Source organism: Ceratotherium simum, chromosome X (assembly GCF_057802395.1).
Source record: "Ceratotherium simum simum isolate JZ-2026a chromosome X, ASM5780239v1, whole genome shotgun sequence".
NCBI classification, from domain to species: Eukaryota; Metazoa; Chordata; class Mammalia; order Perissodactyla; family Rhinocerotidae; genus Ceratotherium; species Ceratotherium simum.
In genome coordinates this window covers 118,402,144-118,423,152 of record NC_141940.1, presented here as the reverse complement: position 1 = coordinate 118,423,152, position 21,009 = coordinate 118,402,144, and the positions used below count along the sequence as shown (strand labels likewise).

The window sequence follows — 21,009 nt, the reverse complement described above, 5'->3', positions numbered from 1 at the left end:
TGAAGAACTGGCATGAATATAGCGAAGTTCGTGGTTTCAGATTCTGGAGCAGGACTCTTGGCTCATCATGGACTCTTAGGGAATAGGCAAGTAGCTGATCCTAAAGCACAAAAACTATTTATTATTCATTGTAGTTAGAATAAGTGTTACATTCTCAATAAATGATTGCTGGTAAATAAATGAATGAGTGAATGAATAAATGAATGACTGCTATGGACAATTAGCAAGGGCTAGTAAAGTCACAGTTTACAAAATCCTTTCATATGCATTTTATTTGAACTTCATGACAAATCCATGTGGTAGAAATTATTGTCCCCGTTTTATAGCTAAGAAAGCCAAAATTCAGAAAGGTACAGTGACTTGTCCAAAGTTCTTAGCTGGTAAATGGGGAAAGCAGAATTCAAACAGAACTTCTGGCTCCAAATTCCCTACTCTCTTGGCTACAACCTGTCATGTCCTATGTTCATTCTGAAGTTGAGTGTCTAGGAGGTTAATGGAAGGACTTCTGGTGGGATATTTGGAAGCTGCAAATTTCCTTGAGGGCCTAGCCTAGGTCTTCCTTTATTTATGGCTTATGAGAGAGGAGGTCCAGTGATCCCTGACCTTGGAAAAATACACCTGACCCCTCTGATGGCAGCAGCTTCCAATATAGAAACCAGAAGCCATTTATTTATTTATTTGTTTATTTATTGAGGTATAATTGACAAATAAAATTGTAAGGTATTTAAAGTGTATGCATGATGATTTGATATACATATATATTGTAAAAGGATCCCCCCCATCAAATCCAGGCAGGTAGAGCCATATCTCTGGGAAATAAAAAATTATTTCAACCATCTTCCCAGCTTAACTGTAAACACCAAGAGGGCAGGGACCTCACCAGACTTTTCCACGAACTTTTCCTCAGTGCTTAGCACAATTTCTGAAACAGACTAGCTCCTCAATAAACACCATCGCTCACTTATTGACTTTAAATTGTACCTGAAAACCTGACTGCAAAGTCAGAAGTCTTTAAATGATAAATTATTTCCATTAATATTAATGGGGAAAGATTCTGCTGCATCCCATCCCAACCCAAGACCTCTAATTAATTTTTTATAGGTAGAAAAATATTTCAACTGAACAATGAAAATAAGCTTTTATAAGTAATAAATAACAACTTGAAAGTAAATGAATACTGTTTGATATGAAATATAATAAAAGCTATTACACTTGACTAAGGCAGATGAGAAGTCTTGAGAGTGGATGGGGGTGGCAAAGAAGGGGTATCAGGGAGTCATTCTTTATAAGGTATATTTTTCTTTCTGACCAGTTTTATCTACTAATTTTTCAACCTTTTGGGAGATCATGGTTATTTTGCACTCAAACTGGCCTTAAAAATATTATAGCACAGAAAACCACTTATGGGTAAAAATAAAGGCTAATTTATGAGAGGACTTTGAAACATGTGGAAAAACTTCATGTACCCAACAGCTTGAAGATCTATAAACAATTTCTGTCACTGGGTATATAAACCCAAAGCAAAGCATTTGGGTTCATTCCAATAAGTCATACAATTCAAATATGTTCCACATGATTTTCTCTGACTAGGAAACTATTCTTTTGAGTAAATTGTGGAATGTGTCTTCTTCTGAAATGGTAATGTTGATGTATTATTTTTTTAGTGTATTTACTTAGTGCTTTTTGGGGTGAAAACAAAAAAAGAATCATCCCAAAAGTGGAGTAACTCTCTAAAAACTCTTAGGAAGACAACTATTAATGGACAGGCACTATATGAAGTCAGTGTGTATTTGATGATTGATTGATGGATTTAATCCTGATTCTGAGCAAACTAGAAGCTTGAAATTGACTTGGATGGTGTTGACCTTTGTAGATGAACATGCACAGCTCTGTCAAAAACTTACTAACTTTGCTTTTGTTGGAACAAAGCCGGAAACTAGTTGATCTGCTGCTTGAAGAGGGAAATGAGGGCACGGTAGGGAGAAGGGCTGGCTCCAAAGACCCCCACAGCCTAGTCTTTCCCCCCTCGGGTCCCATCTGTCTACCCAGATGCCTTTCTCCTTACCTCCCTGCACCCCTGTGATTCATTGCATTTTTAGTTTTTAAAGTCTCAAAAACAGTTTGAAAAGGCAACTTGAATTTCAAACCTTAGTTAGAGATATTTAAAAGTCTTTCTAATGTTGGTAAAAAATGAACTCAACTCTTCAATTAGAATTTAAAGGTAGATAGACACTCTTGTAGGACTTGTAGTCTATCTCTATTTTTACTTTACGTAATAATTACTATTTAAGTATCTTTTCTCCCAGAGTAAATGCAACTCCTTGTGGGGTAGACTTTATTTTTTTTTGTTGCATTATCTCCTATGCTTCACATATACAAAGACTCGTGTCTCTTGAAAACATGAGTGCAATAGATGCCACATGGAGAGACTGAAAGTCTCTTGTAAGCTCTCCCATATATTCTCTCATTAAGTCATATACTTATATGCATGTTGATCTTCCAAAGAAGAGTCCAATATGTGGCTGGTATTCTAGATTATCTAGTTGGTGTGTGCTAAAATTAATGTTAGGTTTCCAGTTTTAACCATAGCCCATTGTCTGAAGTATTATGACTCTAAGATGCATTCCATAGCTGTGGTTATCTATATTCTACCTAATGCAACGATTTTGCAGTCTCTGCATTCATTTCTGTATATGTACTTTGAAATTCTCCTTGGAATCTCATGTAGATATATTTGTTTTTAGGCTCCCTTACCTTTGCTTTGGGTGGGATGCTGGCACATTTGTCATCTGGGATTATTCTTTAACATAGCAATAACATGACCTTTAGTTTTCAATTTTTTGTGGCATTGAAATTGACTCAGTCGTATCCCTTGCTTCAACTCTTACCCACTTATTAGTTTCCATCCTGTGATACAGGAATTCAACATTCAATGTAGTAACATAACAAATTCTAGGAATCTGAAGTTAGCAATATGCTAACCCTAAGATATGCATTCTTAAATGTTGCTTGAATGTTTGGAAGTTATAGGACACGTTCAACATTCATGTTTTTTCGTTTTTAATAAGAAAAAGTTATTTTTATTACACAAATGGTAATGGATTATATGAACAAACAATGGAGAATCTGAATTTATAACAACAGTCTTTAAGAAACGGAAAGACATGTTGATATCTAAATAAAAATGAAACATCCTTTGGCATTTGGAAAGGAAGATAGAATTCCAGAGATTGTTTTCCTCATCAAATGAGAGCTAATAAGAACTGATGACTGAGACAGGTGGTAGAATTAACTAGGCCAACCATCCAATCATACAAGCTGACACAAATCACTTGAATGTACTTTTCAGGCTGAAAACATGGGCTCTGAAACCCATCAAAATAAATTTTACAGATGGTTTGACAAAATGTCATCATGTAGAATGCAAATCATTTTCTGCACTCTTTCAATACATATTTGTTTTTTTTTAAATTCCATCCTAGAGGTTTCTTTTAGCTCATAACTCTTCTAACAAGAGTTATAAAAACAAATCTATCTTATATATTTCATGAGAGAACCTGAAAAACACACATGTACACACACCTACCCACAGTTTTTCCCTTGTTAGAAAGAATGTGTATTCATGTAATTGTATTTTAAAGTGTTTTGATATTGTAATGCTTTAATAACAGGTTTTCAGATGGGGTGAGGAGGGAAATTAGAGAGTACTGGTTATACCTTACCATTGCTGATCTGATCTAGACCATCATGCCTCCCTGCAATTAGAGTATGATAACATTCCTGACTGGTCTCATGTGCTACCGGGGAGAAAGTTAAGTGCTGACCCTAGAAGGATCAAATATCCCAACAAATCACATAGTAGTTACAACCCAAATGTGCCTGGACTGCATTAGACACAGCCTGGTCAACTGTCCCACCCAGACATAGTTGGGCAGGCTAATTCCCTAGATGAGAGATGGAGATGGAGTCACATGGGACTATGTGAGTAGAGTTTTCAATATACATCATCCCAGGAGAAGGGTATTAATATACTCTTTCACAAGGACTCAAGAGACATTTAGTGACTTGTTCAAGGTTGGTTGCTCTATCAGCAAGGAATAGAACTGGGACTCCAACTTAGTGCCTCAACCCATGATATTTTGCTTTTTCTGTGACATTACACATGCCTAACAGCACTGGTGTACCAGTAGATGTTTAACAACTGGGTCTCCAAGGGAAAATGAGAAAGCTCCGATTTGTAGTAAATTCTCCCATGATGGCCCATATCAAGCTACCAATATGCTGTCATTGTGGGAGATCAAGATTTGGCCACCCTGAAATATATCTCTTTACCCTGATTGTTTTCTCTGACGGACATTTGACCTCCCCCACTAACTGCCTAAAGAATTTGACATAGTAACTCCTTCCTGGAACAGATCTTCTATCTGATGGCTGTAATATAATGTAAAACAGATGTTACAATAGAAAAGCCACCAACAAGCCCATCTTATCGGAAGTTCTGTCACTCTGGCCACATTCTCTGGATGGCCCTGCCAGGAGTTGCCAGACAAACGTTTACATTTATAGGGGAAATCTCCATTTGTAAAGGTACCTCCCTCTCTGTATTGGGAAGAGGGGGGATGACCTCATTTCTAGAAACTTATCAATGTGGAAGGTGAGGCCTTAAATCTGCATAATAACCTTACTCTTGTTTACAGTGCTTTAGTGGTAATCTCCTGTAACTGACACCCCCCACCTCCAACATCCTCCTTTGTCTTTAGCTGAAGATGGTATTTAAGATGAGAATTTCTGCTATTGTGTTGAGAAACGCAGTGTCCCTGGTTTCTCCCATGTATACATGTTATTAAACTTGGTATTATTTTCTCCTGCTAACCTGTCTTGTAAATTATTTGGCCAGCCATAAGAACCTTAAGGGAAAGGGCAGAGGGGGATTCTCCCTCTTCCCCTACAGTAGCCAGAATTGGGAAGTGATACACAGTAGCACGCTATTATATAGTACTTCCATCATACAGATATAATAGATGCAAATAACTTCAAGCACATAGATAATAGTAAAATAATTAGGAAGTGATGAATTTGAGTAATACCTTTGTTTTTGATAATTTATTTCATTGCAAGTTTGTATAATTTAATTTTTAATAATAGCTATGTTTAACTACTGGTTTGCAAAATTTCTGAATATTTAACAATTGGCTCTTGTGAGTCAGAACATGCTGGCTCCAGCACACCATTGCCTGATATTTGCATGAAGACCAGGGATAATGAATATCAGCATTTTAGAGATTTCATGTTAAGTCTACAACTTGCGCACTATTTGTTACTTCTTATCTATTTCTGTGCCTGCAATAGGAATACTTAGATGACAAAAAAAGGAGAATGTGAGCTTCTTTGTGAAACTCTATGAAGGGGAAAATTTGGAAAACAGAGCCAGACTTTGAAGCCAGGGCTGGAGAGAGGAACTAGGCAGGAACTGGGAGCTACCCGAAAATTGGGACGGAGGTTTGGAGCCTGAAGCAACAAGCAAGAAGGCCTTGTGCTCCTGGACAGATTCCCAGAATAATTTTTCTCATTGCTGATCACCAATGTGTTTTTCCTAGACAACTCACAGATATATATGCTGTTTTATTTTAATGCTATAAATTTCTACAGGCCTATTAAAACTTCACTTCCTCCTTTCTTACTTCCCTAGATGACTCAGAATTTTTAATTTCCACGATGTAAGATCATTTGAGCTTCATTTCTGGATCACACCCAACTCTTCTCTCTGGTATACATCTCTTTCCTGATACAAGGTGTGAATTCTCAACTGTCTGTAAGAACATCTCCACCAGGGTGGCCCTAAACCTCACTTTGGCCCCAAAAAACTCATCATACTCTCTCAATGCAAACTGAGCTCACCCGACTTTCTGGCTTCTGTTGGTGGCCCCTCTCTTTACCTAGTCAACCACACTTAAAACTTCTGAGTCATATTTGACTTTTCTCCCTCATCTCAGTGGCCAAGTCTAGTCAATTCTATCATTGAAAGACCTCCCTAATATGTCTCTTCCTTCTGAGGAACCTTTCCTTTCTTTTATTTAAATTTTTTTCCAGCTTTATTCAGATGTAATTGACACATAACATTGTGTAAGTTTAAGGTATACAACATGTTGATTTGATACGTATTGCAAAGTGATTACCACTATAGCTTTAGCTAACACCTCCATCATATCACGCAATTTGTTTTGTGGTAAGAATATTTAAGATCTACTCTCTTAGCAACTTTCAAGTACATAAAACGGTATTATTAACTATTGTCACCACGCTGTGCATTAGATCCCCAGAACTTATTCATCTTATAACTGGAAGTTTGCGATCTTTGACCAACGTCTCCCCGTTTCCCCCACCCTTAAGCTCCTGGCAACCACCATTCTACTCTTTTTCTATGAGTTTGGCTTTTTTAGATTCCACATATATGAGATCATGTAGTATTTGTCTTTCTCTGTCTGACTTCTTTCACTTAGCATAATAGCCTTTTTCTATGGAACTCTTACTTTCTATGCAACTGCCCCACACTAACTCTACTAACAAGGCTTTTGTGTCTTATAATTGGACATTGCAATGACTTCCCCTCTGTCTGTTTGCTTCTGATTCCTGCAATCTGCTCATTTTGTCAGGTTTATCTTCCTCAAGTGTCTACCTAAAATCTGTCATTGCCTCCTGAATCTAGCCTAGATGTCTTCTCCTGGCTTCATAGTCTTACATTCCAAATGTCTGTCCCATGATTCCAATCTCTACTCCACACTAGTCAAAGTCGTTTTCTCCGGACTATGCCTTTCCCTTTCCCAACTCCTAACTTTTACCCATTCTACTATTTCTGCCTGGAATTACCTTTTCATCAATTATACCACTTTTTCCTGACCTCAGTTTTCCATTCAGATTACATCCTTCCTCTCTGCAAATCTCTGGGGAATCATTTGTTCTTTTTTTATGGCACCCAGCACCTTCTAACTTCTATAAGTCGTTTGGGTAATTGTTTTATCCTTCCTGCTAGAAAAGAAAGACCATGTCTTACATTTATTTTGCATTTTTGCAGTGCTCAGAATAGAGATATTTGCTGACTTATTGAGATGGGCAGCCAGCCGCATTTTAGAGAGTTTCTTCTAGACTAGCTTTGTTAGGGCTGTGAGGGAAAAAATATGCTGTGGAATGTCGATTGCCAGGGTGGGGAAAATTAACATTAAAAATAATGTAACAATATTAATAGTTATAATTTATATTTCTGGTCTGTTGTCAGACACTTGCTAAGTGACATATATATGTGTGTGTGTGTGTGTGTATATATATATATATATGTATCTCCTGATCCTTACTACTCAGCAAGGGATGCATTAAATATGAGTAAACTGCACCTCAAAGAAGCTAAGTGACCTTTTCTAGAATTTTAACTCAGGACTCCCTTTAACTGAAGCTCATGTCTCTAGTATCTATTTGGGAAGGAGGACACTACTAGCATAGAAATACCTGAGAATGGGAGGACAACCCCACCACTCTCTCTGTGCCCTGCCCTCTGCTAATTGTTCAAAACAATCCTCTGTCAATTCTTCCGCACAAACGTTTGAAATTTGCCTAAATTTTACACCCACATATCACTTGATTTCAAGGATGGTGACTCTTGACCCCCTACTGTGCAAGGCCTGAAACTCGTTGGGTGTGCCTAAGGTTTGTTCTTTCAGCTTGACCCTTTTCACACCCTCTTTCATATGTACATGGTACTGACATCACCTCAGAGAAAGCTCTTTATACTCGGAAATGTGATAAAAGATTAATGTTAAATAAAGGTCAAGAGAAGTGTAAATATCAAGTATAATAAAATCGAGGCAACTTACATGTGAAAAATCCTTTTGGAGTGAAGAACATGGATAAATATCTAAAAAATAAAATCCCAAAGTGTGACACCAATGAGGGTCTTTCAAGGGATTTTTTACTAGATATTAGACCATTGGATAACTAGCTTCTGGGCTAGAAGAGGTAGTTGGGGCTCAAATGACAGCACTTCCCAATGTTGGCTACTGAGCAGCATGATTGAACTTGTCCTCAAGGGGTTTTGAGGTCATGTCAAAGTTGAGACCTCTAAATTTTCTATTTATTTATGTACCTTTTACTTTATAAACAATATGATATAGGAGAAAGAGGGCCTTGGCATTAGGCAGGATTTGATTCCTGGCTCCACCCCTTGCTAGCTGGGCGTTCTGGGGCAAGTCACCTAGCCTCTCTGAACCTGAGTTTCTTCATGAATAAAACGAAGTTAACACTACCTATCTCAAGGCACTGTTGCCAAAATAATGAAATATACAACCATTGTCTATGGATGTGTAACTTAGTGGCTTAAAAAAACAATCACTATTGTTATTCACAAGTCTAAGGTTAGAGCTGGCCAGGCTTGGCTGATGTTGGCTGGGATCACTTGTGCATCTGCCATCAGCTGGCAGGTCAGTGGGGAGAGGCTGGAGTAGGATGGCTTCACTCACATGTCTACTGGCTGGCCAGCTGCTGGTAGGGATGAGAGAGTTGACCCGGCCACATGCCTCTCATCAGCCGGCATGCTAGCTCGAGTTTGTTTACATGGAGGCTGAGTAGGGTTCCTAGATAGCTAGCCAGAGCAAGTCAGGATGCTGGCCCGTATTCAGGGGTGGGCGAAAAAGACTCCACCTCTTGATGGAAGGAGCAGCAAAGTCACATTATAAAGGGATATAGATATGGGAAGGGGTGGAAATTGTGGCCATTTTTGCAATCTATCACATGACCACTTTGAAAAATTGTCAGTATTTTCTAAAACCGAGCACATGCATTCCTTTTGACCCAGTAATAGCATTCCTAGATATATATATAAAATATGTATGCATATAAGCTCAAAATTTATGTACTAGCATGTTCATAGCAGCACCATTCATAACGGCCCCAAACTGCAAACTATCCAAACGCCCATTAGCTTGCCTATTTAGAATAGATAAATACGTTGTGGGATTTTCACACCATGGAATATTATGTGCAATGAAAACAAACAAACTACAACTACATGCAATAATATGGATGAATCTCACAAGCATAATGCTGAAAGAAACAAGCCAGACACAGAGAAGTACATATTTTCTGGTTCCATTTACATAAACTTCAAAAACAGGCAAAATCAATCTATTCTGATAGAAATCAGGATAGTGGTTACCTTTGGGATAAAAAGGATTGGAAATGGGCACAAGGCAGAGGGGGGACCTCAAGGGTGCTGGTCATGTTCTGTCTCTTGATCTGGGTGCTGATTAAACAGGCGTGTTGTTTGTGAAAATTCATTGAACTATACTCTCATGAGTTAAGCACTGTTTTGTATGCATGTTTGACACCAATTAAAATGTTTATAAAAGATAGCAGACTTGAAATTACCTATGCATAGCAGGCTTTCAAATATTTGTCCTTCCCCTTCCCATTCCCAAAGGAGACTGTGTGTAGTAACAATTTCCATAGTTATATGTTTAGACTGAAATAATAAATCATTTATGTGAATGTAAACAGGACACCCAAAGATAATTAAAACAATGGGCATATTAAAATCTTGTGCTTTTAAAATACCTATCCTACCTGAGATATGATGTTGGCATTCAAAAGGCTGAATCTGGTATAACGGCTGGGTTGTACAACGGCTGGGTTGTATACCGTCTGGACAGTGTCTCAGCTGTCGTCAATCTTTTTTTCCACCTGTTCAGATCAGCAAACTCAGGGTTACATCCAATTTTCAGGTCAATAGGCTTATCTCCATTCCTTTTTTCCCCACTCTAAAGAAAGCATATTGGAATGTAAGAAATCAAGCATAACTTTATTGCAGAGATAATTGTACATTCTCTCTAATTTATAGCAGAGGGGAAAATCATTCCAAACTCTGAAGATACAGTGGGGAACTGGATAGATTATGTTCCTATTCTAAAGGAACTTTACATCATTCATAGTGAGAAAATACTTGCAACGTATCCACAGTTAATCAGGATAACTAGTGTATTATGACAGTAAACTAACAACTGCTAAATCAGAGCATGGCACTAATATAGAGTGTTAACATGGATAGGGCTGGGTTTTGCCATGGCAAAAATGATTCCCCAAATTCAGAGGCATAAAACAATTAAGGTTTGTTTCTTGCTTTTGCTGCATGTTCATTGAGAGTTGGCTGGGAATTTTGCTCCACCTTACCCTTAACCTGGGACCAATGTCAATCTGAAACATTGCATATCATCATGCTACAGGGACAGAAAACATGACAAAACACACACTCACTCTAAAAGCTTCACCTGAAAGTGATACATGTCACTGCTGCTCACATTTCACCAGCCAAAGCTATTATGTAGCCACACCTAACTTCAGGTGGGTAGTGAAGTTCAAAACTATCATTTACTCAGGAGAGAGAGCCAGACTATTGAGGAACATCCTTAATGACTACCATATATCATCAATTTGCAGGTCTTAAAAAAGCTTTCTTTCATTCTTGGACACAGAGTATACCTTGATCCCTACTCTTTCTAGACAAAATATATCTTAATAATCACAAGAAGGAGTGGCTGAGAACTTGAATATGAATTAGCACATCTACCCTTGTATTATTCATAAGATACTGGAGCTGGAAGAGACCCTCCAATAGCATCTAGTTCAACTCCTTTATATTAAAGTTAGGGAAACCGCTTCAAGTCAAAGAGCTATTTATGGTAAAACCAGAACTTGAACCAAGTTTAATGTTTTTAATTCAAAGTGTCAGCTTTGTATGTAAAGGAAAGAGACTGTCTACTGCAATAGTATTTCAAGCATTTAGAATTTTGGCCAATATTCAGTGTTTGTTCATTCAATAAATATTTATTCAGCACTTATAGGCATGAACTAGATACTGTCGGAAATAAAAGATGAAATAGCCACAGAATCTACACTCAAAGAGAAAGAGTCTGGTAGAATCAACCAAGTAATGAGATAAGTATAGTAAGAGTTACAAAGGGAATAGCAAAGATCATTTATGCCCTCTACAAGATGAACTGTTAATGATAGCTGGTCAAGAATTGATACGCAACAGTCACCTGATCTTTGACAAAGGTGCCAATAATACACAATGGGGAAAGGACAGCCTTTTCAACAAATGATGTTGGGAAAACTGGATATCCACACACAAAAGAATAAAATTGGGCCTTTATCGTACACCATACACAATGATTAACTCAAAATAGATTAAAGACTTAAAGATAAGATCTGAAATGTAAAACTTTTAGAAGAAAACATAGGGGGAAAACTTCATGACATTGGTTTTAGAAATGATTTCATGGGTCTGACACCAAAAGCACAGGAAACAAAAACAAAAATAAACAAATGGGACTACCTCAACTGAAAAGCTTCTGCACATCAAAGGAAACAACCAACAAAATGTAAAGGCAACCTACAGAATGGGAAAAAATATGATTTGCAAATCATATACCTGATAAGGGGTTAATCCTCAAAATATCGAAGAAATGCCTACAACTCAATAGTAAAAAAACTAATAACTCAATTAAAAAATGGGCTAAGGACATGAATAGACATTTCTCCAAAGAAGACATACAAATGGCCAATAGGTATATTTAAAAAATGCTCAACTTCATTAATCAGCAAGGAAATGCAAATCAAAACCACAATGAGACATCACCTTACACCTGTCAAGATGGCTACTATAAAAAAACCAAAAGACAACAAGTATTGGCAAGGATGTGGAGAAATTGGAACTCTTGCACACTGTTGGTGGGAATGCAAAATGATGCAGCTGCTATGGAAAACAGTATGGAGGTTCCTCAAAAGATTAAAAATAGAACTACCATATAATCCGGCAATCCCACTTGTGGATATTTATCCAAAAGAATTAAAATCAGGATCTCAAAGAGATATTAGCATTACTATGTCCATTGCAGCACTACTCACAATAGCCAAAATGTAGAAACCACCTAAATGTCCATCAACAGATGAATGGATAAAGAAAATGTGGTGTATATATATACACAATGGAATACTACCCAGCCTTAAAAAAGAAGGAAATTCTGCAATATGTGACAACATGGATGCAACTCAAGGACATTTTGCTGCTTGAAATAAGCTAGTCACAGAAAAACAAATACTGCATCTTATACAAGGTATCAAAAATGGTCAAATTTTTAGAATCAAAGAGTAGAATGATGGTTGCCAGGGGCTGAGGGAGGGAGAAATGAGGAGTTACTAATCAATGGGCATAAAGTTTCAGTTAAGCGAGATGAATAAACTCTAGAGATTGGCTGTACAACATTGTGCCTATAGTCAACAATAAAGCATTGTATGCTTAAAAATTTAAGAGAGAGGGTAGATTTCATGTTGTGTTCTTATCACAATAAAATAAAATTAAAAAAAGAATTGATATGCAATCATATCTAGTAATACTAGCTAATATCAGTTGATTCCTTTCTGTGCACCACACACTCTTTTGAGGACTTCCTAGTTCCATTTTTTTAGACTGATTTAGGAAGAATTGGAATATTTATTATATTGATCTGTCCATTTATTCAGGTCTTCTTTTATCCCATTCTATGACATTTTATAAATTCATCCAAAAAGGATTTGCACATACATTGCTAAATTTATTCCTAGGCATCTTCCAATATTTTGTTGTTGTTGATCGAAACATTTATATACACTCTCTAATTAGATATTGCTGATGTGTGGGAGATATGTTGTTTTTGGTATGGTGATCTTGTATCAACAATCTTGCTGAATTCTCTTACTAGTTCTAATAATGGCTTGTTGATTATTCTGGATTTTTCAAGATGATCATATCATCTATGAATTAGGATCTGTTATCTCTTCCTTTGTAATCCTCATACCTCATTTATCCCCTTTTTCTAGTAGTATTTCATTGGCTAGGGCCCCCCATTAAATGTTCAGTGATAGTGAGACAGGGTAACTAGTATTTTTCTTGACTTGGATAATTCTTAAGATTTTACCATTAAATATGATGTAATATAGGCTTTTAAAAAAGATATTTTTGGTGCTAATAAAGGTCTTCTTTCTTTCAGGTTTTCTAAGAATTTTATCTTGAATGGATGTTGAATTTTATCATGTGTTTTCTTTTTGTTTCTATTGAGCTAGTCGAATGACTTTTCTCATGTGAGTTGTTTATATGGTAGATTACATCAATGCATTTGTCTGATGTTTTATCAATCTTGCATCCTTGAGTGTAAAGAAACTCTACTAAATTTATTGTATTAATTTTAAAAACCACTGTTGGATTTTATTTACTAATAAAATAAAATTTACTTAGAGCTATTTTTTAAAATCTATGTGCATTTATAATTCCTTTTTCTCATACTATTTTTGACTGGTTTTGATGTTAAGTTCACACTAACTTTGTATATATACATACACTATATATACACTATACACTACACTATATATATACACTAATATGGAAAATTTTTATGGTCCAGTCCATTGACCAGAATTCAATCACTCTCCACATGGATGTCCGGGAAACAGAATCCAGCTGTGCACCCAGTAAGAAAAGAAGAACACAGATATTGATTAGCACTAGTAGTCTGCTACAGTAATTTATATTGTTCTAGAAAATTTTCGTTGCATCTACATTTTTATATTTATTGGCATAAATTTATTCATTGAATCTTTTATGATTTTTATAAATTTCTATTATATTTTTGGTTATGTAGTTATAATAGTGTTTATTGGCATATTCTCTCTATCCATTTATCAGTCTTGCTAGAGGCTTGTTTAGTTTGTTAATTTCTTTCATAAAACTAGATTTGTGTTTTGTTGCATCTCTCTTTCTCCATTTTTTATTTTCTGAATTTCTATGCTATCTTTGTTATGTTTTTCCTTTTATTTTCTTGCATTTACTCTATTGTTTATTTTCTAGTTTCTTGAGCTCTTTTGTTGATTTTGACTCCTTGATGTTTCAAAAAGTTCTCTCTCTTTTTTTTTTCATAAATACCACCACACTTTTTTCCCCATTTACACCACCAGGGTACTAAAGAAAGCTCCCAACCTTCCATAACAGGGATTTATCCATACTTAACACAAGGCAGATATACTAGGGGGTAATCTGTGGCAGCAATAATGGTAAGGGGTCTATGGTCCCCAGAAAAACTTATTGCACCCCAATCCCAGGAATTTATCAGTATAGATAGCTAAAATTAAGCCAGAAATTAAAAGTTACCTAAAGCACACAATCTTAATTACATCACACAGTTCCTTTTACTATACTCAACAGGAACATTACCCAAGGCATTCAGTTCCAAGCTATTATTTCTTCTTGTTCTACATTAACATAAAACAATTGCACACCCGCATCTCAATTATACTTCAGTTCCTTTGTCTCCAACTAGGTTGTGCATATAGTGTGTCCACATCCACACACATTTAGAAGAACAGTTTAAATTGTTTTGCTCAAAGCACAAAGATACAAAAACAATTCATTCAAGAACAACTTTAATTGTATAGAAATATACAACAAATGTGCTGAATCATCACCTAGAGAAGCAGGTAGTTGCAAGTTGTAGCGCAAATGTGGAATTGGTCTTGAAGGGATTCATGGAGGAGAGAAACCAGAAGACAAGAATGTGTATGTTGGCAAAGAGTACTTAGGAATGAATTCCTAGTTTGGAGTTGGGGGTGCTTTGTGAGATCCTTGGTGGTAGAGGTCACGGTCTTACTCATATTTGCATTTATCCATAGTGGTCTTGGCTCTTGGAAGATTCTCTGAGTGTTATTTGTGGTTGATAAAAAAAATTAGAACTGAAGAATGGGAAACATCTGTGTGGTCAATGCTAAAATAGCTTGTAAGGTTAATATACATGATCAGAACTTTGGGATTATAGAATTGGAGGGTGTTATAGATGTTAGACTGGAAGAGAATCTAGGAGTAGTAGACTCCAGCCTGTTATTTCACAAGTGAGGAAATTGCAGCTCATAAATATAAAGCGTGGTTCTCATGGTACCTGGAATATACCAATTAAAATGAATAATTATAGGAGAATTCAGGCTTTTTGGGACATTTTGTGGTTATAATAATTTTATATACATCCAGATCTGATGTATTTTTGGAAAGCTTACTCTAGGTCAGGAATTGGCAAATGATGGCCTATGGACCAAAACCAACTGGACCCTTGCTTTTGTAAATAAAGTTTTATTGGAACGCAGCCATGCCTATACATATTGTCTATGGCTGCTTTTACCTACAATGCAGAATTGAATACTGGCAGAGACTGTATGGCCCACGAAGACTAAAATATTTACTATCTGGTCCTTTACAGAAAAGGTTTGCTGACCCCTGCTCTACGTAGGTGTATTATCTAAGATATCTTTTATTCCACAGCTGATATAAGGGGCTTGTATTTTTTGCTTTTCTGGAGCTAAAATTAACTTGACAGTTGATTATAATTTAAAGAGTGGCACCACGTGTTAATTTTGAGACATAAAGGCATTGATGTAAAACTCAAGAGCCCCTGGAGAAACTGTTAGCAAGAAAACATTCTTTCATGGACTGGGGCTGTGGGTTTTCCTCTCGGTGAGAGAGATGGATGTTGGGAAATGGGCTGAACCAGTAAAAGTCATTATGAAAGTAATTTCCAGTGATCCTGTAACATTTAGAGTTCATTTCCTCAAGAGCTGCATTGCCTCGGTGCATCTTTAGACCTTGCTCATTCAGCCAGATCGCCCTTTTGAAAGGCAATGGAATTTGCCCTTCTTAACACAACCCTCAGAAGCTGGGGAAGTGGAGCTTGTTATGGGTGAGGGCTTGCTGGAAGCTTTACATGTAAGCCAGTGGCAGGAATGCTGCTTGGAGGAAAGAGGACAGGAAGCTCAAGACCACAGCCAGTTTAAAATGCCGCCTCATTAGTAGCAATTAGTACTCAGTCATGCCTGGGAGATTGTCCCCATAAAGCAGGTCAAATCAATTACTGCCTGCCTCTTAGACAAAGGAGGAGGCCATTGCAGATTGCTGCGGCTAGTTCTAGGCTTTTGTGTCTGAGACCAGGAGCAGATTTAATTACATTTTAAAACCTTCTCCGCAGAGGAGGGCTTCCCTCTTTTCTTATGCCCTGTGTGCACAAAGAAATATAGCTCCTGTCAAAAAAGGCCCGTTAGTGTCTTCAAGGTTTTGGTTTGGCAGGAGAATTGGGGCAAACTTCAAGGATGCTGAGACTTTGTGACTTTGTGAATGGATGCAGGGACCTGGAGGGGTTTGCTCATGGTGAGAGAGATTGAAAGAGAATGAAGTTCACACGTGACATGGATGCTAATTCCTCTCACTGACATACATAAACCAGCTCTAAAGAAAATCAAAGAATTGATTGTGTCCCTGCTAATGGTTAAGCTGGTAACAGCGTTTTTGTCTTTTTAGGAGGCGATGGAGAAGGGTCAGCCAAGGTGCTTTGTGAGCTTCTGGGAAAAAAGAAACGGAAGGCTGGCCAGGGCCCTGGTGTGGATTCTTAACAGCTGGTGAATGTGCCTGGAGGTGCTTTCTGTCCCCCTGCACTGCTGGAGCCCAGAGAAGAGCAAAGGGGATCCCTTGGGAAAGAGTTGAAGAGTTTCGCTTTTTATGTAGCATTTTGTGTCATTAAAAATTTGGATAATTTTCACTTGGTGTTCACAATAAAGTGCTCTCAATTAATAATACTTTGCATTTATATGGTTCGTTTTATCTGATGCTAAACATACTTTACAAATGCCACGAGTTGCTTTTCTGGAGTGTGGCTATGTCCTGGATAATATAAAACTTCTCTTTACCTGCCCTCTGTCATCAGTGGAGAAAACTCTCTAGGCCCCTCCCCAAAAGTGCCCCTCAGAGGTGTCTTTAGCTATAATCAGAGAGATAGGTGGCAGCACAATGGTAAGCTCAAAGGCAGAGACACCCTGTGGTGTGGCTGGGGGTCTGTATCTGCCTCCTCGGTCTCATCACCCCAAACGTCCTCCAAAAAAATACTATCCCAGAAAAAAACCCACTGTTCTTGCTATGCTAACTGAGCTTTATGAAAAGTCCCTTCTTCTGGGCCAGATTGATGTCCCTAAGTCTCTTCAATACTGAAATTCATTGGCAAAAAGCTTAGAGTGGCATTTCTCACAATATCTGAGACTATCTGCATAACAATCACTGAGGGTGCTTGTTAAAAAGCGGATGACCAGGCTCCTCCAAATCATACGGAATTAGAATCTGAGCATGGGATATTCATATAATTCTTACATCTACTAAAGTCTAAGAAGTGCTTGTTTAATTTCCTGGTGACATGAAGTTTCATTCATGCCTAGTAATTCTGGGGATACGAGACTTGATATGTGCTGTATGTGTTTCCCTAATTCGTGGTTTTCCAAATCCCCACTATTAAGCATGAACCTTTCTCTGATTTAACCTTTTCTATGTTTGGCCAGTGTTCCCAGGATGGAGGAGTTGCCAGCCTAGGTCAGGGCTTGGGGCTGCCAAAAGACCAGAGGAGTTCTTAAGGCTCTAGGTTCACCGTAAGTCATGGAGGTTTCCATAGGAAAGAGAACAGAAATTGAGACAGGCAAGGTATGGAGAAATGGGCTAGGAGCTGTGGTCAGGAATCCAGTGAGTGAAGTCCAGACACCAGCATCCAGAATGCAATGATATGAAAATGACTCTGAGCTTTTCAACAAGGCTCCCTCAATGAAGACTTCACAACATGGACAGATGGACACGCTTCATCAGTCATATTTGCACACGGCCCTGTGTTTGCCTCCACCACTGCCCTTTAAACATCCTTGACAACTTTAATATCTGCATCGTTACCTGTTTATCCATGCAGCTTTTAATCCATTCATTAGGTATTCTGCGATTCCCACTACGTTCCCGCTACAGAGTTCCAAACCAAGGATTCAAAGACGAAGAGACAGGGTTCCTGCACTTGAAGGACATCAGAAGAGAAGAGATGTGTGTATGAGGAGCCAAGGAAATGTGCAAGCTGCTCCTTTCAGCACCTCCACTTTCCTTCCATTACGGCCATTCCTAAGTGTCTTCTCGATTTGCATCTCTCCATCAACTAGAACAGCCCATATTCATGACCTTGAATCTACACCTTGGCTGCTTAGACCCTGATATCTTTATCAGCCATATCTCTCACTCTCTCTCATCTATTCCTCAGCTGCATGCTGGCATTTGTTCTCCCCACTTTTTTTATTTTTCATGACTGATGTAGACCTTGCTTGTCCTTTTACCCATTTTCACTCTGGTTGCACCCTTTCAATACTTCTTTCTTGAGCTTTAGAATTTCTTTTCTCCTTGAGTTGATGTGGACTTTGCCAGGGCAATTCAAGCCCCTGGGTTCCATTTATATTTGCTTTCTCTACTCATGTGCAATGGTCATTGGGGTGGAGAAAGTCATGAAAATGTATGGCTGGGACTGCTCCACATCCATCCTCTGTGGCCTCTGCTTGGCCCTTGCAGAGACTGCTATTCTTTTATTTATATTTCCTTTCTTGCTTTGGCAGACATTTTCTCTACCTGTCAAGGCCTCAATATAACTCTTGTCTCCTTTTCTCTGAGTAGATGAGCTTGTCTCTTATGTTCTGTAGAATATCCAGAAGAGTCAGCTGAACTTTCTAATTCCCCCTCCTCCAGGTCATTATATCCTTCTCACTGCTCCAAATTTATATTTCTAGTTAACTCATCTCTTTTGTCTCAAGAACTCATCTCTTCCCCTCAAGGCTAATTCTTACATCTGAGTTCAATGAAAGAAAATTTCATAACCAAATAATTTTTGCAAGTCCAGTATATCATGCTTCTCCTTTTGGGGATTTACGTGGCACATTAGCATATTAAAAGCTTTGAAAAGTTGTGCAGTAAAAAAATGTTTAACTTTGCTTAAACTAATGTTTCTCATTAACTATAGAACCCTTTCTTTGAGCAACGCCTATTAATATTCTGGGCAACTCACTTTGGAAAACGTTACTTGAACATCTAGAAGTTTCAGAACTTGTTTTAATAATTTTTTCATCCTGTCTCCCAGTATAAATCCCCTTCCCTATGGTCTGGTGTCTTTCTGAAAATAATGGATCTTCAATAAATGTTTGCTAAATGAGAAAATTAGTGAGTTTATACATTCAATAATGAGTATTTATTGAGCAATGACTGTGTTCTAGGCACTAGAGATACAATGATGAGTAAGACATAAAATCTCTTGCCCCCATAGAGCTTCCTTTCTAGTGGAGAACGCCGACTATAAAGGGAGAGATGAATGTAGAATATAATGTCCGGTGATGATAGAATTCTTTGAAGAAAAGCAAAGGAAGAAAATAGCGTAGAGAGGGAACTAGATACTATTTTAGATGGAAGGGGGGTGGTCAAGAAAGACCTCTTTATAGTGGTGACATTTGAGCCAAGGTGTGAATAAAGTAGAGGAGTGAGATATTTGAATATTTATAGAAGGAGGAATTCAGGTAGAGGGAAAAGCAAGTGTATAGTGGTTTTAAAATATGTCCACAAATTCTTTGATATCCTCTTTTCAAGAGAAGGAACTTTACTTCCCATCCCCATGAGTATGGGCTGATCTAGTGACATTTTTTTTTTACAAAGAGTATGTGGCAGAAGCGATGGTGTATGCTTTCTTAGGCTAGGTCATAAATGGTGTTGCAGTTTCCTCCTTGACTTTTCTCTTGGATCACTTGCTCTGGAGAAAACCAACTGCCATGTTGTAAGGACACTCAGGCAGCCTGATGGTAATAGTTCTTCTTTTCTCATCTGGCTTGATTTTTGTGTAATCCTGAGCAAACCGAGGTTATTTAGTCCTTCCAAACTCCACTTGGTTGGCACAATCTCTTGTGTTGAGCCTACTTCAGCCTGTGAAATAAAATCACCCCAAATCCAAAACCCTTTCAAAGCTAAGGAGATAAATTTGTATGGTGTTGGCAGAATCTGAATTGAAGGGCAAGCAAATAGCACCAAGGGGTTATAAATCCCTGCTTGCTTCAACTATAAACCAATCTGTCCACAGTGAGAAAGCATTTAATAAAGGGTTTCATTGTACTGAAGGAAATGGAAAATTATACTCCATGAGTGACTGGTCTGCCAGAAACAGCCTGGAACCAGCAGCATGGGTGCCTTTTAATAGTTTTAAAAAATCAATAACTTCAGTCTTTTTAATTAAATTGCTATAAGTGGGAAGAACACTTAATTACAGCTTCTGTTCCTTCATAAAATGTTCTCCATGAAGAACATGTATAATCAGATTTGGATTCTTCCAAGCCAACATACATATATATTTTTCATTGTGTTAGTGGGCTGAATTCTGTGTTTTTGGTGGCCTGGAAATAAAATGAGAATAAACGGGAAAAAATAACAAAATGGAAACCTACCTAGACAGCATCTGTGACATCATAAATCCTAACTTGGGCTCTAAGGAAAGGAGGAAAAAAAATCAAGATTTCAAATAGCAGACACAGCACATCCTGTTCCTATTCTAAGCAAGAGCAGGCAAGAATTGGCCAATGTTCAATCTTGAGAAGGCACCTGGAGATTTTTAATATATTGGTGAGAGCAGTGGGTGTTTTCAGGGATAAAATGCTAACAAAGTGTTTCTAAAAATATCCTTAATGCAATGGAAGTCATCTCTTCAGTTACTCTATTTTAATTAGATTCTCTCCTCTGTTGATTTCTTATTTGTGCTGCTTTCTTTTTATTTTTCTTACCCTCCTGCTGTCCTGGGGGCTCTTGCACGTTAACACAGGTGGTGATGCTCAATGGTACTGCCAGGCTGCCAGGCCAATGCTGCTTCTCTTCCCTGGATCCCAGCTTACACCAGCCCCCTGCTCTGATTCATGATCTAGAAAATTCCCTCTGCTCAGGTATGACAAAACTTACCCTGCACAGATGCTGGCCACAGCTTAAAGACCCCCACCTTTCTTTATCCCTTGTCAATCATTTTCTGAAGCTACAGACCTAAAAGTAAAGTAATATAAAACCTTCAAACTTCAAAAAAATCTTTATCT

General features: G+C 37.8%; 1 long non-coding RNA gene across 1 annotated transcript in view; it reads left to right on the top strand.

The window, feature by feature from the left end:
- The window catches only part of LOC147912014 (uncharacterized), a 94,198-nt gene extending 77,520 nt beyond the window's left edge, over positions 1 to 16,678 (top strand). The window contains exon 3 of the long non-coding RNA XR_015550600.1: positions 16,412 to 16,678. This is a non-coding gene — a long non-coding RNA (uncharacterized LOC147912014). The remainder of the gene's footprint in view (positions 1 to 16,411) is intronic.
- Positions 16,679 to 21,009: the final 4,331 nt, after the last annotated feature.